Source organism: Macrotis lagotis, chromosome 1 (genome assembly GCF_037893015.1).
Source record: "Macrotis lagotis isolate mMagLag1 chromosome 1, bilby.v1.9.chrom.fasta, whole genome shotgun sequence".
NCBI lineage: Eukaryota > Metazoa > Chordata > Mammalia > Peramelemorphia > Peramelidae > Macrotis > Macrotis lagotis.
The window spans coordinates 34,332,339-34,349,796 of NC_133658.1; the positions used below are offsets into that span (position 1 = coordinate 34,332,339).

General features: G+C 37.2%; 1 long non-coding RNA gene across 9 annotated transcripts in view; it reads left to right on the top strand.

Moving 5' to 3' along the window:
- The window catches only part of LOC141495411 (uncharacterized), a 43,302-nt gene that overhangs the window by 14,113 nt on the left and 11,731 nt on the right, over nt 1–17,458 (top strand). For 5 of the 9 annotated variants that reach the window (XR_012470769.1, XR_012470772.1, XR_012470779.1 and 2 more), the window contains 3 exons: nt 4,293–4,478; nt 5,352–5,494; nt 15,923–16,060. This is a non-coding gene — a long non-coding RNA (uncharacterized LOC141495411). The other 4 variants (XR_012470770.1, XR_012470776.1, XR_012470771.1 and 1 more) reach the window with 4 other exon arrangements.

Here is a 17,458-nt window from a genome sequence, read left to right on the forward strand (position 1 = left end):
TTTAGTCTCCAATTAATAATAAACTGTCTTAGCAGTTCCTTATTTCATATATAATATATATGTGTGTGTGTGTGTGTGTGTGTGTGTGTGTATATATATATATCATTGTTGTTGGTAAATGATGTGCTTAGTAGGTAGATAAGAATGGAATTGGGCAGCTAGGAGGTACAGTGCCAGGTCTGGAGTTAGGAATACTGAACGTCCTGAATTTGAATCTAGCCTCAGACATTTGCTAGCTGTGTGACCCTATGTCATTTATTGCTGTTTGTCTCAATTTCCTTATTTACAAAATGAGCTGAAGAAGGAAATGGCAAACTACTCTATTATCTTTGCCAAGGAAACCCCAAACGAGGTCATGAAAAGTCAGATGTGGCTGAAAATAACTGGATAGCAACAAAAAGGAATGGAATAGGTGAAAGAGGAGAGAGAAGAATGAGGAAAAAAGACATGGAAGTGAGAGAGTTTAGAGAGTGTTCAAGGGTTGTCAAACTTCCAGTTTTGATTCAAGTGTAGAGATTGAGGTGGGTAATAGTATGTGATAAGCCTGGAAATTAGGAAAGCACCAGTAGAGTAAATATCAGAGCTTGAAAAGAACCCTGTAATCATTTTTACAATCCACCTTCCTAAACTGCAAAAAGCAAACTGGATCCAATGAGATGACTTGTTCAAGGTTAACCAACAAGAATACCAATTAAATATTCTTTCTACTTCATCAGCAGGAATGAGGAGTAAAACTAGCAAGGTTTGATGGGTAGTGGGGCTGTAAAAGAGGGTGTAAAAGCAAATCAGAAGAATGGGGTCCCAAAAAGAGAATGCACACCAAGCTGTCCTAGACAAAAGGAAGGGCTTCATGAGGGAAATGGGTGCCTCTGGTAGGGAGGGGCACTAATAGAAGAAAAAGGTTATTGTTCAGTCATTTCAGTTATGTCTGACTCTTTGTGACCCCATTTGGGGTTTTCTTGGCAGAGATACTGCAGTGATTTACTTCTCCGGTCCATTTTACTTGCCCAGGGTCACCCAGCTAGGATGTGTCTGAGGTCACATTTGAATTCAAGTCTTCCTAACTCCAGTCCAAGCTCCCTATCTACTGTGGTGCCGCCATATGCCATAAGAAAAGAATCAAAGAAAATTTCTCTTTTTTCTGAGAACTAGCCCTGCCTCCAGCTACTATGACCAGATGTTAATTGTCTGTCTCAGGTTCATTTTCTCAGGATCATTTTTCAGAAACATCTTCTCCCTAAGGAAGACAGAGTCATTCTTATTTCTAATCCCATTCTTCTGTCGATTATCTCCAGTTTATCCTATATTTAACTTTTTCATATGTAGTTCTTTTTATGTTCTCTTCCCCTTTAGATTTTGAGCTCCCTGGGAGGAAGAAATATTTTTTTTCTTTGCATCCCCAGCATTCAGCACAGTACCTTGTATCTCCAACTGTCTATTAGACATCTTTTGGCACAGTGGATAGAGCACTGGCCTTGGAGTCAGGACGATAGAAGTTCTAGTCCAGTCTCAGACACTTGACTCTTACTAGCTGTGTGACCTTGGGCAAGTCATTTAACCCTTACTGCCTCGCATCCAGGGCCATCTCCAGTAGTTCTCATTCATATCTGGAGGAGAAGGTGAGGTCAGTGGCTTAGCACAGCAGCCTCTCACTCTAATCCAATTCATGTGTTTATCATGGATGGCATCATCTCTCTGATGTCATGGTCTTCTTCAAAAATGAAGGACAGGGCAGCTAGGTGGCGCAGTGGATAAAGCACCGGCCTTGGGGTCAGGAGTACCTGGGTTCAAATCCAGCCTCAGACACTTAATAATGACCTAGCTGTGTGGCCTTCGGCAAGCCACTTAACCCCATTTGCCTTAAAAAAAAAAAACCTAAAAAAAAAAATGAAGGACAGAAGGCAGGTAGGTGGTGCAGTGAATAGAGCACAGGCCCTGGAGTCAGGAGGACTTGAGTTCAAATCCAGACTCACTTAATAATTACCTAGCTATGTGACCTTGGGCAAGTCACTTAACTCCATTGCCTTGCAAAAGAAAAAAAGAAAAAGAAAAGAGAAAATGAAGGACAAACATTAGATATCTTGGAATATCCTGGAGACATCTTTAATTCAGCAGGTCTAAAACTGAACTCATTATCTTTCCCCTAAGACCTGCCACTTCCAAACTTCCCTGTTACCAGGAAGGACAATTTTTTACTCCTTTCCAAATGTCTAGGTATCACTGACTCTTTTAACACCCACCAGATCCAATGTGTTCCCAGGGTCTTTTGATTTTTTTTTCTTTGCAACATTTACTGAATATTTCCCCAGCCCCTTTCTCTCCTTTGACACTGCCACCATTCTGGTGCAGACTCTCATCACCTCAATCTTGGACTATATATAGCAAAAGCAGCTGGTAGGTCTGTTTGCTTCAAATCTCTCCCCCTCAACCAGATACCAGAATAATTTTCCTAAAGCAAATGCCTGACCATGTCACCTGCTACTCTTTAGCAGTGAATGGCTCCCTATCACTTTCAGGATCAAATATAAAACCCTCTGTTTGACATTCAATTATATTCATTATAGCTTGCCCTCCCACCACCTCCCCAGTCTCCTTACACTCTATCAGCAACCTTCTGTTGAGTGGCACTGGTCTCTGGGTATTTTCTTTGGCTGACTCCCATGCCTAGAATGCCCTTCCTTCTCATCTTCACTTCCCACTTCCTTCAACTCTCAGCTAATAGAGTTGATTATTTTCACTTTATCCTATCTATAACTTGTTTGTACATGTTTTTACATTGTTTCCCTCTTTAGAATACGGGGTTCTGAATTTAATTAGAGCTAGAAGTGACATTAGAGAATATTCAATGCAATCTCTTCATTTTTGTTGTGATTGTTATTCAGTCATTTCAGTTGTGCCCAATTCTTTGTGAGCCCATTTGGAGTTTTCTGGGCAGAGGTACTAGAGTACTTAACCATTTTTTTCTCCAGTTCATTTCATAGATGAGGAAACTAAGGCAAATGAGGTGAAGTGATTTGCCCAGAGTCATATAATTAGCATCTGGAGCCACATTTGAACCCAGACTTCCTTTTTTGATTTTTAAATTTATTTTCCCTCATATTTAGATAGTTTTTTAACATTAATTTTTTTTGTAAAGTTTTCTCCCACCCATTCTTCCCCCCCCCAACCCCAGGATAACAAATAATCTGCCATAGGTTATACATGCACAATCAAGAAGAATTAGAATAAAAAAGAGGGGGGAACTATGAGAAGGAAAAAAGCAAAAAAGAATTTTTTAAGGTAAAAATAGTATGCTTTGATCTGCATTCAGATCCCAAAGTTCGTTTTTGGGATGTGAAAGGCATTTTCTATCACTGGTCTTTTGGAATTATCTTTGAGGAACTGTCTACACAGTTGATCATCGCACAATGTTGCCATATGGTGTACAGTATTGTCCTGATTCTTCTTTTCTCATTCAGCATCAGTTCATGTTAGTCTTTCCAGGTTTTTTGAAATCTGTCTGCTCAGAATTTCCCATAGACCAGTAATATTCCATTATATACATAGACCACAGATGGACATTCCCTCAGTTTCCTATTCTTTGCCACTACAAAAAAAGAGCTGCTATCAGGGCAATGAAGTAGGGCGGTGGATAGTACTGGGCCTGGAGTGGAGGAAGTGAGCTCCAATGTGACCTCAGACACTTGATACTTACTTAGCTGTATGATCTCAGGCAAGTCACTTAACCCTCTTATCCTACCAAAAAAGATATAAAAAGAACTGCTATTAATATTTTTGTACAAATAGGTCCTTTTCCCTCTTCTTTGATCTCATTAGGATATAGAGATGTAGTAGTAGTCATGCCAATTCAAAAGGGATGAACAGTTTTATTGCTCTCCAGAAGAGTTGGACCAGTTTACAATTCCACATCGGTGTCCCAATTTTCCCATATTCCCCCAATATTTATCATTTCCTTTTTTCCTGTCATAGTAGCCATTCTGATAGGTACGAGGCGGTATCTCAAAGCTATTTTAAGGTGCATTTCTCTAGTTAGTAGTGACCTAGAGCATTTTTCCATATGGCTATAAGTAGCTTTGGATTCTTCATCTGAAAATGTCCTGTTCGTATCCTTTGACCATTTATCACCTGTAACCTAGATCCGTCACCTAATCTGCTTGAGTCTAGGCTTGGAGCCCTTTCTATTGCGCCATCCTAGAAAACAAAGATCCAGATCAGTCAAATTATTTGCCCAAGATGATGTAGTTAAAGTGAAGTCGAGTCAGATCTAAGACTCTTCACTTAATCCTCCTTAGGAACAGAACCTCCCTGAGGCCAGCGATTGCCTTCCATTTTCCTTTATAGTCTCACCTGGCATGCAATGAGCACTTACTAAATCTTTGCTGATTGACGGGTTGATTGAGGAGAGGTACTGTCACTGAGGACCTCAAGGAAGAAGTAGGATCTCCAATGTAGCAAGAGAAAGAGGAGGAGAATTAAAGGTGAGTGTGGGAGGGAGAGCAAGACGAATGCCTTCCTGCCATACGTCTCCTCTAAATCCGAGTGATCACAGATCTGGAGACTCCTGCTTCCCTCCTGTCAGGATAGGAGGGAAGTCCTTTTTTTCCTGTTCATAATTTAGATGCCAAGTCAGCCCCTGAATTCAATCCTGCCAAGCTAAAAGAGAGCCTTCCAGTTCCCAGGGGCAGTCAGGAGCCTGAGAGACATCGGTACTCTCCCTACACAAGGAGTCTCCTTATGAATCTGGATTCCTGTCTGCTCTTGGGAGGAATTGGCATAGTTCCTCTCAACTGCCTCTGCCCTCCCATGGCTTCCTGCCAAGGTCAAAACTCTCTCTTATACAGACTTCTTCTCATTTCCTGAAGGAATTTACTGCCAAACACCTCCCTTAGCAGAAATCCCTATTAAACCCTACGGCCTACCTTTAAGCCCCCATAAGATAATTCCTTTCCCTCTTCTTAGACCATAGCTTTGATGAGGAGCCTGGGAATTCCAAGAGCAGGCCCAGAGAGAAGTCCAAAAAGCAATGCCCTAGCCTTCTTGATAATTTACATTTATTGACTGCAAAGTTTACAAAGTATGTGCTTTGCATGCATTTTCATTTGAGCCACATACCAATCTTGTGAATAGGTTCTGTGGGGATTATTACACCCATTTTTTTGGCCTGGAATTTCTATTGCATTGATAGAGATCTCCTGCCTTGGAAGTAGGTCACTTTTCTAAAACTGGTCATCTTAGACAATTGTCTGGGATAATTCAAACTTGTAGGGTAGGTGCCAAAGGAAGGATTTGAATGCAGGTCTTCTTGATTCCAGGGCTAGGCCTTTGTTTACCATCTCATGATGCCTCTCCAGTTTTACAGATCAGAAATCAAGGTCCAGTGGGCTTAAATGTCTTGTTCCTGTGTCAAAGGCAGATCTTAATCCCAGACTCACTAACAACACCACCATCAGCAGCAACAACAACACCACAGCTACCATTTACAATGTGCCTTCAGGTTTGTAAAACTCTTCTGTTATCTCATTTGATCCTTGTAACAACCCTGAGAGATAAGTGCTACTTTTATACCTATTTTATAGATGGAAGAACTGAGGCCAAAAGAGGTTAAATGACTTACCCAAGGTCACACAGCTAGTAAGTATCCAAGGAGGATTTAAAGTCAGGTCTTATTGATCCCAAGACTAACATTCTACTCACTTTATCACCTAGCAAAGTACCTCTGTCATTTTACCAAAGAGGAATGTAAGACTCAGAGTGGTTAAGGGATCTTACCCATGGTCATATAGCTAGGATGTAAAAAGGGGCAGGATTCAAACTCATGTGCTCCACCCTCCAACTTCAGGACTCTTTCTAGTGTCAGCCCTATCAGGAGTAGAAAATTATGATAATTCTCATTTACATGTTTCATCACAGTTACACAGTGCTTTCTATATATATATTATTTCATTTCACTCTTAGGGAGGGAAGTGGGGCAAGTATTATTTGACAGATTAGGAAACCCTGTGGATAGATAGATGACTTACCCAAAGTTCCCAATGAAGCTAACTTCCAAACCACTCAGCCCTAACTCGAGACTTTAGGCTTCTTCAGATCTGACTCCTTTGTTCTCCCAGACATAGCTGTCTCTCCCCTGCTGGGAGGCAAGGGAAGATTCAACCTTCACTTTGGAACTTTGGGACTCAATTCAGCTGTACTAAAATTGGAATGATGCAGAGATGAGCAAAATTGGCATGTCAATTCTTGAAACATTCCATAGTTTTCAGAATAAGATAGATTTTCAGATCCAGTCAATTTGGGAATTTGATTTTTGTGTATATTTTTTTGGCCAAATTAAAAAAAGGGACAGAAGAGAGAAAGGAAAGTTCAGGATAAAGTAATGCCAAAAAAGTAAAGAAAAAGAAGAAAAAAGGTCACTGAGACATATTTTTTAAATGTACAGAAGAAAACAGAAAAAGTATGGTCAAATAGTGCAACTTTGAAAGCTATAATTTGAATGTGTTATCTGATTATGAAAGAAAGCAAATTTGACATTTAATAGATATTGCTAATTTCACATATAACTAATCTTTTTCTCTCTTACTATGTATAGGTAAATTGCTGTTTTATTTAGTGCTTGCAGAATTCAGAAATTTTAAAAAAAATTTAAAAAGGAAATGTTCAGGCAGCTAGGTGAATAGAGCATTGGCCCTTGGAGTCAAGAGAAGCTGAGTTCAAATTCAACCTCAGATAACTGATACTAACCAGATATATGACCTTGGACAAGTCACTTAACCCCATTAGCTCACCAAAAAAAAAGTGTTCATTGTAAATAAAAGACACAAGAAAATCATTTTCAGACTGTTGGAAGAAATGGTTTACAATAGAAAATAATTCTTGAGTAACTAACTAAAATCATGAAAAATATAAAAAAAAATCCATCATTTCCTCCTGGAAAGAGGAGGGATGAAAGAGAAGGGAAAGGGCTGAATTGAAGAAAGAAAAGAGAAAAATCCTAAAAACAGCATGGAACAAAAGACAAGGTGCTGGATTTTCCACAGAAGACCTGGATTTGAATGTGAACTTTACTTCTTGATACCCACATAACCTTGGGCAAGTCACTTGACTCGCTATAGACCTTGGTTTCCTTGATTGTAAAAATGAGAGAATTGGACTTTGGACTTCCCTCTATCCCTATACGTTTCCTGTATTCCTGGGTCCCTGCTGTAAGAAAAAAAATGCACCCATGATGGGTGCTTAATAAATAAATTGACTCAAAGCTACTGCACAGCAACTAGACACTAGGGATACAAGGATCTATTGTCCTCAAGGAGTTTATAGACTATTGGATGGAAATAACATGTACACAGTTTCTTATTGTTCACTCCTTGTGATCCATGGGATCTTCTTGGCAAAGATACTAGAATGGTTTGTCATTTTCTTCTCCAGACTAAGGCAAAGATGGAGTGATTTGCCCAGGGTCACACAGCAAATAACTGTCTGAGGTTACATCTGAACTCAGGTCTTTCTGACTCTAGACTTAGCACTCTATCCACTGAGCCATCTAGTTTTCTCCATGTACACAGATAAGGAAATATAAAAAAAAAAAAGATAAAGCAAGTTCAGAGTTATTTTTTGGTAGGTAGGGACTAGCAATTTGTAGAATTCAGTCCAATCCAACAAACATTTATAAGCATCTTCTATGTCTCAGTCACTGTACTAAATGTTGAGGATGCAATTAATAGAGTCTTCAGGAAGCTTATAGTCTAAAGGAAATAGAGATGACACAAAAGGAGACAGGAAAGCAAGAGGGGAGGGACACCAGAAGGCATCTGGCTTAGGGACTTCTTGCTCTTTGGACTTAAAACCATTCAGAGCAGCAGATATAAAGTGAAGTAAGTCCAATAGTCCAGTCCCCCCCCCCCCAATAAAGGGAGGCTTTGAGAGAGGAGTTTGACAAGGGAAGAAAAGGCTGAGAGAGGTGATCCAAGAGGCCTGGTGTAGGACATGGCAATTTAGTTAAGTTTTTTTTTTTAAAAATAATATTTTTCCCAATTACGTATAAAATAATTTTTAACATTCATTCTTTTAAAATTCTGGCTTCCAAATTCTTTCCCCCCTTCCTTCCTCTCCTCCCTATTCTCTGAGATGGTAAGCAATTTGATAAAAGGTCATACATGCATAATCATGCAAAACATATTTCCATATTAGTCATGTTATTAGAAAAACAGACCAAAAAAATGAATCCCCAAAAATACAAAAAGTGAAAAAAAAAGTATGTTTCAATCTGTATTCAGATTCCATTGGTTCTTTCTCTGGAGGTGAACATCATTTTTATACAATAGTCCTTTGGAATTGTCTTTGATCATTGTATTGCTGGGAATAGTTAAGTCATTCATAGTTGATTTTTATATAATAATGGTGTTACTATATACAATGTTCTCCTGGTTCTTTCATATTGTTTTCTACCAGTTCATATAAATCTTTCTAGTTTTTTTCTGAAATCCACTTGTCTATCCTTTCTTATAGTACAGTAATTTTCTGTTATATTCACCTATCACAACTTTTTCAGTCATTTCCCGATTAGAATCCCCTCAATTTCCAATTCTTTGCCACTAAAAAAGAGCTGCTATAAATACTTTTGTACAAATAGATGATTTCCCCTTTTTTCTGAGCTCTTTGGGATATAGACCTAGGAGTGGGGTATTGCCAAATCAAAGGGTTGGTACAGTTTTATTGTCTTTTGGGCATAGTTCCAAATTGTTCTCTGGGATGGTTAGATGAGTTAACAATATTACCCATTGTGTCCCAGTTTTACCACATCCCTCCTACATTTATTACTTCCTTTTTCTGTCATATTAGCTAATCTGATTTGAAGTGGTACCTCAGTTAATTTAAATTTCTTTAATACAGAATAATTTAGAACATCTTTACAAATGACTATAGATAGCTTTGATCTCTTCATCTGAAAACGGCCTGTTCATATCCTTTGGCTATTTTTTGTTGTTGTTTGACCTTTGTTCTTAAAGAAGACCATGATATCAGGAAATGATACCATGACATGCAGATGAATTAGATATAAGCGAGGAGTGCTATGCAAAGTCACCAGCCTCATTTTTTCCTCCACAGTCATCTTGGGTTCATTGGTCAGATATAAATCAAGACGATTAGAAATGATCCTAGATTGAGACAATAAGGTGGTGCAGTGGATACAACACTGGTCCTGGAGTTAGGAGGACCTGAGTTTAAATCCAGCCTCAGATGCTTGACAATTACTAGATGTATGACTTTGGGCTAGTCACAGCCCACGAATTCAGGGCTATCTCTAGTCATCCTCTGGCCATTTATCAATTGAGAAATGACTTGCATTCTTATAGATTTAATTCAGTTTACTACATATGTGTGAAATAAGACATATATTAGAGAAACTTGTTTTCTCCCAGTTTTCTGCTTTCCTTCTAATGTTGGCTACATTAGTTTTGTTTGTGTGAAACCTTTTAAATTTAACATAATCAAAATTATTCAACTCTGAAAGATTTATCGTGAAAAATGCTATCCATTTCCAGACAAAAAAGTATCTAAATACAAATTGAAGCGTACTTTTTTTACTTCATTTGGTCATAAATTCTTCCTTTCTCTATAGTTCTGACAGGTAAATTATTCTTTGTTCTACTTTGTTTATGGTATCACGTTTATGTCTAAATCTTATACCCATTTGACCTTATCTTTATTTACTGTATAAGATGTTGGTCTTTATCTAGTTCCTACTAGACTGTGTTGGGGCATAGGGTTTTGCCACTGAACTGGCCAGTATCAGGGCCTTGCCACCAGTCTACTAGGGTATGGACTGCTGCTAGCTTGCCAGGACACCATCTCTTTAGGACTTTGCTCCCCCAAGTGAGACAGACCTTTCCTGCTAATCTTATAGGCTGGAAAATTGTTTTCTTTGGTTGGTTCTTCTCTAGTATTCACCCTGAGATATAAATTTATAGTTGGGTTTTTAAGGGAAGAAGGGAATTTGGGAGAAGTTAATTGAGTTTCTGTCTTACTCTTTCATATTGACCAGACTTCCTAGCTAAATCTTGAAGTGAGCCAGGGATTCTATGAAGGTGGAAGAGAAAGGAGAATGAATTCTAAGTGGAACAGTCTATACACAATCATGGAGATGGAAGGCAGAGAAATACAAGTTGTGGGCACCTCATGTTAAGAGACTTTCCTTGCCTCTAGCTCACAGTCTGACTGTGTGACCTTTAAAAGATTTCTTCATATCTGAGCTACATTAGAGATGGATACAGATATTTCTAAGCAAAAATTCATTCTCCAGGAAATAAGTAGTCAAAGGGCATATTTTTTAAACTTTTTTTCTTGACTAACATTTATTCTTTCCCTCCCACTTCTCTCCCTTCTCCCCAAATTAGACAACAGCAACAAAGAAAACCTTTGTTATAAATATACATAGACAAGCAAAATAATTTCCCACAGAGATCATGTGAAGAAAAAACAAATCTCTTGTTTTATTTGTATTTTGAGTCCTTCAGCGATAGTAACATGCTTCACTGGACCCCTGGAATCATGGTTGATTAATGAAATTGATCGGCGTTCTTAGGTCTTTCAAAGTGGTTTTTCCATGTTATTACATAAATAGTTCTGATTCTACTGGAACAGTTTTCTAATGAAGAAATTTAAGCTATCAGCAAAAAATGCCCCAAATCACTAATAATGACAGAGATCAAACAACAACAGCAAACCCAAGGTTCCACAGCAGACCCATTAGGGTGTCAAAGTGACAAAAGAAGAAAATGACAAATATTAAAAGAACCTTGAGAGACTAAGCCCGTGATTGCTCTTTTGATGGAGCTGTGAATTGATTTAGTCTGGAAAACAAGTTGGAACTATGCCAAAACTTCCTAAAAAACTGTCCACCCCCAAAAATAAAAAAAAAATAGGGGTGGCTAGGTGGCATGGATAAAGCACCAGCCTTGGAGTCAGGAGTACATGGGTTCAAATCCGGTCTCAGACACTTAATAATTACCTAGCTGTGTGGCCTTGGGCAAGCCACTTAATCCCATTTGCCTTGCAAAAACCTAAAAAATACTGTCCACCCTCTTTGATCCAATGATTCTGCTAAGTGAACAGGGAGGGAATGGATCAATTAATAAGCACCTGATATGAACTGGCTTGCTCATGTCACACTGTTTCACATGACCATTATGGGAATTTGTTTTCCTTGCCTATGCATATTTGTAATTTAGGTTTTTATTTTCTTTTTGTTGTTTAATTGGAAGGGAGAGAAGGAAAATGGGAGAAATAGAGAGTAAGTGCTTGCTTAACTAATAAAGGAAAAAAAGCAATTTTATAAATAAGAAACAATTATTTTTATGTACTTTGACATATATATACTGGAGACAAAAATAAAAATGTCCCTGCCTTCGTGAAATTTACATTCTATCGAGAAGGACCTATATGTCCAAAAATAATTATAGCAGCACTTTTTGTTAAGAATCGGTAACTTTGAGGGTGGCTAGGTGGCACAGTGAATAGAGCACCAGCCCTGGAGTCAGGAGTACCTGAGTTCAAATCCAGTCTCAGACACTTAATAATTACCTAGCTGTGTGGCCTTGGGCAAGCCATTTAACCCCATTTGTCTTGAAAAATCTTAAAAAAAAAAAAGAATCAGTAACTTTTGTTAAGAATCAGTGTCCGCCAGTTGGGAAATGTCTGAACAAATTGTGGTAATAAGATGGTAATGAAATGTTATTGCACCACAAAAAAAAAAAAATGATTAAAGGGTTGAATTCAGAAAGAACTGAGAACAAAATGAATTGATTCAGACTAAAATGAGAAAAACAAGGAGAACAATTACATAATAATGGAAAAAGAAAACAATTTGGAAAAGTACAGAATGCAGCCAATCATGATTTCAAAATATTAGTGACCAAGTATTCTTCTTAAGTCTTGGCAGAAAAATGGAAGGCCAAAGGGGGAAATGACCATGTGTTGTTTTAATATGCTTCAATACACTAACTTTTCATAATCAAGGCTTTCTTATATATGTGAGGAAACAAAAAGGTGAATAAGTGGGTAGTGTTATACCGAGAAGAATGGAAAAGAACATAAAAAAACTTTTAAAAATAGACAAGAAAACCAAAAACAGTAAAGAAGGGAAAGCAATTTTGTTATTACTCTAACAGTTAAAATTAAGGTAAATTGAGGCACAAAGTTCCAAGCACAATCAATTTATTAATAAAAATACAAATTTACCAATAAATAAGATCACAGTTTTCCTAACAAAATTAAGTTCTAGCTTTGGGCAGCACAGAAAATAGGAAGGCTAGCATTATATCTAGAAGGAATCCCTCTCGTGACAAAGAAATGTTCATTGTTTTAGTCTAGCTGAATCTGCAAGGACAGAAATAGCAAACCAGACTTCCATGGAGAACAAATCAGGCATCCTTAAAGGATAACTTGGTGGAATAAAAGATACCAGACCAGACTCCCTGGTGACCTCCTGCTTCCTTCAAGGGTAACAGATTTCCTTGACACAAGAATAGAATAGTGATTAGCAAGAGAACTGGATTTTTTAAACTTAACTCATTACAAGCCAGTTGAACTCTGAACTAAGTTTAGAGACAAAGAATTATAACATAGGGAGTTACAGGACACAATTAACTGGAAATAGGATCAATTAAAAATAACATAGAATCAATCTGATTATTACACTATCTTGTTTTTTTAATATGTACTTTTCAAAAACTTGATACATCATGGAAATTCAGTTTCATATATAATCCTCTTTTATATTTTGCATAATTAAATATTTATATTTGTTGATTGTTAATAATTTTTTTGAAAAGCTATAATTAATTTTGTCAGCTCTCTTCATTTTCCTCATTTTTAAATGAAGCAGGTGAACTAGATGATATCTAGGGTACCATATAAATCTCATATTCAATGCAATTATCAATTAGTCAACCAACCTGCATTTATTAGATATCTGCCAGGTGCCAAAAACGATGTTCATACAAAAGCAAGAATGCAATAGGTCCTTCCCTGAAATAGTTTACATTCTACCAAAGAAAACAATATTCTTTGTGTAATCTCCTCCCAAGTATTCCCCTCCCCACTGCCCCCAACTCAGCACTTAAAATTTTCAGTTGAGTCCCCATTGGGCAACCACTGCTATAAGTTAAAGATTCTCTGTAGGTCCACATTCCTAAAATTATAGCAAATGAGCCCCTATGAGTGCACTTATCTTTAATAATTAGCCAATAGATACAACTAACTCAAAGTAAAGGCATTAGCTAAAGTTGATATAGTCAGAACAATAGCTATTAAACAGCTCCCCTGCTATAAACCTGGGGAATATTGATTCATCAACACACAAAGTATTAGTATTAAGAGTAGGGATGGGGCTGCTAGGTGGTTCAGTGGATAAAGCACCGGCCCTAGAATCAGAAGTACCTGGGTTCAAATCTGGTCTCAGACACTTAATATTTACCTAGCAGTGTGGCCTTGGGCAAGCCATTTAACCCTATTTGCCTTGCAAAATCCTAAAAAAAAAAAAAAGAGTAGGGACATTATAAACCATAGCCAACTTTAAAAAGTATTCTCTTACAGTATATTTTAGCTGTAATGGGTTAGCTTAATTACCTACAGAGTGCTAACGTGGAACTTTTCCTTTTTACCCCTTAAAGAGATGCTAACTCTATGAATTTCATTCAAGGATAAATCACTTCTGTTTATTCTTTTGTCTTTTTTTGAAGATCATTGGCTTGAGAAAGATTATACTAAATATTCTCAGCTGATCTTAGAGGCATCACCCTCTCAGTCCCTCTAACCTCCAACATCTGTTTTGATTCCTCACCTGTCCAAAAACAACAGAAAATAATGTTATCATAACTTGGATTTGAATGAAAAGTTAAATTTTAAAAAATAATTCCGACGGCACACACTGAAAAATGTAGATATTTTGCTATTTGTATAAAGGATTGTTTTATGAGACCCTGAACTATCTGAAATTGATCAGTAATCCAAAAAAGTAATCAAAAAAGTTCAAATGCTTTTCTCATGTTGTAGATTGTGGTTTACAGCAATCATTTGAACTTTCTATTTTTGCACCCTTCTGTCTTTCATTTAGCAGAGTAACAACAAAACGTATTTTTAATCTGTTGATTTTTTTTGTCTGATGATGTCTGACAATGAGAGATTTTTTTATGGAAAACAGTAAATGTATTAAATATTGTATCATACCAAAGACCCCATGAATATATACAAATGCATTCAGATGCAGAATTTTAACATTAGGAGAAAGGTCAGCTAGGTGGCTCGGTGGATAGAGCACTGGGCCTAGAGTCAGGAGGACATGAGTTCAAATTTGACCTCAGACACTTAAAAATTGCCTTGCTGTATGATCATGGGCAAATCACTCAACCCCATTGTCTTAAATAAATAAATTTTTTTAAAAGGGAGGGGGAGTATAGGCACTATATATATATATATATGTATATATGTATACATATATACATATATATATATATATAATATACTGGTATGAAACCCATGTAGAGAACACGAATGGCCAAGGCAATCATCCCCACTTAGCAATCTTCTTTCAAGAGCTAGATTGTTTATTACTGGCTATCCATTGAACTTCCAAGGGTCTTGCACCTTTGAAACTTCAATCTTACCTGTAGATATTCCAATCCTGGTAAAATTGCTTTTTACAGGCTACTGAGGACCAGCCAACAACCACCTGCCCTCTAAATTACATCTACACACATGGAAAGGGGAAACCAAGAGATAATTTCTCTTTTATTTCCCTACACTTCTGTGATTTTCTCAATTGGGTTGGGAATAGGGGCAAAGAGGAAATGTAAATCAATGATTTAGAAGAGTCTTGAAAAGCTCTATCCTCCATATGTGTACAACATGAATGAAGTACCTCCTATTTGTAAGGCAAGGTTCTTGTGATGTGAAAAATAGAAAACATAATAATAACAAGAATATAATAATATATTAATTACTTATACAATATATTATACCATAATTATTTATACTATTAATTAATGTTATATATCATAATATAGAAAATATAATAATAAGCTGTATCCTGATAAGTAAATACAAACTAATACGAGGAAGGGGTAGAGGGGTCAGAAAAGGAAGAAAAGAAACAAATATCTACTATGAATCAGGTGCTATGCTAAAGACTTAACAAATATTATTTAATTTGGTCCTTACAACAACCCTTCAAAACAGATATTATTATCCTCAGGGAACTGGGGCAGACAGTTTTGACTTGCCCAAGGTCACACAGCTAATAAGCACCTGAAATAAGATTTGTCTGTAGGTTTTTCTGACTCCATGACCAGTGTTCTTTCACCTAAGTCAGACCCAGCTGCCCCATGGTTGCCTTGAATAAAGAGTAATAATAATAATAACAATAATATTTATTAATTATTAAATTTAATATTATTGTTGTTACAATTTCTATTTACATAGTTCTTTAAGATTTGCAATGTGCTTTATATACATTCTGGTTGGAGAGGCAAAATGAAGGAAAGGAGCAGGTCAGTCAAATATGAATGAGCATATAGACAAAATAGGGAATGTTGAGCTCCCTCTTGGGTGTGGTGGTTCAGGCTGACTGGAATGTGAGGTATGTGAAAGGGAGAATCATAGAATCACAGAGTTTTAGAGTTGGAAGGGATCCTCCTGTCCATCTAGTCCCATTCATACCTGAAAAGGAATTCTAACTATAATACATGTTATATGCAATATCTATGTGTTACATGTATATGTGCATATTCATACATGTATTATAATTTTAAAAGGTCTCATTACAATTTAATTGTGGCTGTTCAGTCCTTTCAATCTTCACTGACTCTTCATGATTCTGTTTGGGGTTTTCTTGACAGATATTGGCGTGGCTTACCATTTTCCTCTTCAGTTCATTTTACAGATGAGGAAACTGAGGCAAACAGGGATCAGTGACTTGCCTGAGCAAGTCACCCAGCTAGGAAGGATCTGTTGTAATTTAAAAAGAATCATCTAGTCTTTGCTAGATGAAAAACCACCACTTCTCAAGGTACCCCATTTTACTAATAGGAAGTTGTTTTTTTAACATTAAGCCTAAATTCATGCATGTAACTGCTTCTCATTACTTTGGGTTCTGTCCTCTGAAGCAAAGTTTCTAATAGGACTAGGCTACTCTTGTGTTCTTCCTAAACCTTCTCTTCTCTAGGTTCAACATCTCCACTTCCTTCAAACAATCTCCAGGTGACATCAACCAGCAACTTACACCTTATTGGGTTACCATCTCTCTTATTTATCTAAGTCTTTCTTAAAATTTATATCACCTTGAGTTCAGCCTAAGCAGGATAAAGACAAAAAACTGTGCAAGAATTCATTGAAAGGTCCTGCTACTAATCATATGGATCAATATGCAGAAATTTAACAACCCACTTATATGCTGAATATAGTTTTGTGGTGTGCAAAAACCAATGGCCTCCAAATAGCCATTTTCAGAAGCCTTGTAAGGATCTACTATAACATATCAGCAGTTGGATAGAATTTTATAGAGGGCAGAAAAATTTACACAGCAAAGAACAAATAAAAGGGGAAGGAAAATTTATAAACTGGCCAGTAAACCATAGGAGACCTAACTGGAATTTGCAGACTAACCATTAACACTGGATCTGTTACAAGGAACTGGAAATGTTCACCATAAATAAAGAGTTAACAATGCTAAGCCTGAAATTCTCTTCTGAGTAACCAGTTGACACTTCAGTTGAATTCTGCAAGCTCTAACCAAGAATGTGACTTGTCTCAAGCAAATAGTGGCAATATTAAAATCCTTTTATGACAGCTGGAAGTAGTTAAAATAGGAAACTACCAAGTGCCTTGCTTTTCCTCCCTAGGAAGCTACACCCCAGGAATATTCCTCCCAAACCAAGCCCACTCTGCTACTCTCCACTCCCTAAATTGGTAACCTCCCTAGAGTCAGGTCTTACTATCTTTGGGTTTCTGCCTACAGGATGGAGAAAGAAGGTCTTGAAAGAGTAGATAAGATCGGATCCTAAATAGTCTTGCAAAACACTCACGAAAAGCGGTTGAGATGATGATTCAGCTCTTGAGATTGATCAGACAAGTAGGAAGAGAATCTAGAGAGAGACCTGGATCACAAAAATCAACCTAGCCAGGAGGAATGTCCAAGAGTATTGCAGAAAGATTTATGTGATCAAGATGGTGAACATCAGAGATTAAAAATGAAAAACCAAGGAGGTTAAGCAATAAAAAAAAGGCCACCCAATCCAAGCAGTTAAGAGATTAGGATCACTTGACCTCAAATAGCTTTAGTTGAATAATGAAGTTCAAGTCCTATTGCAAAAGGTTCATGTATGTGAGAAAAGAAAAAAATGGAGGCAAGTTCTAGCAGATTTTTTGAGAAGTTTGACAGTGAAACAGATACGAAACACAATTTGAG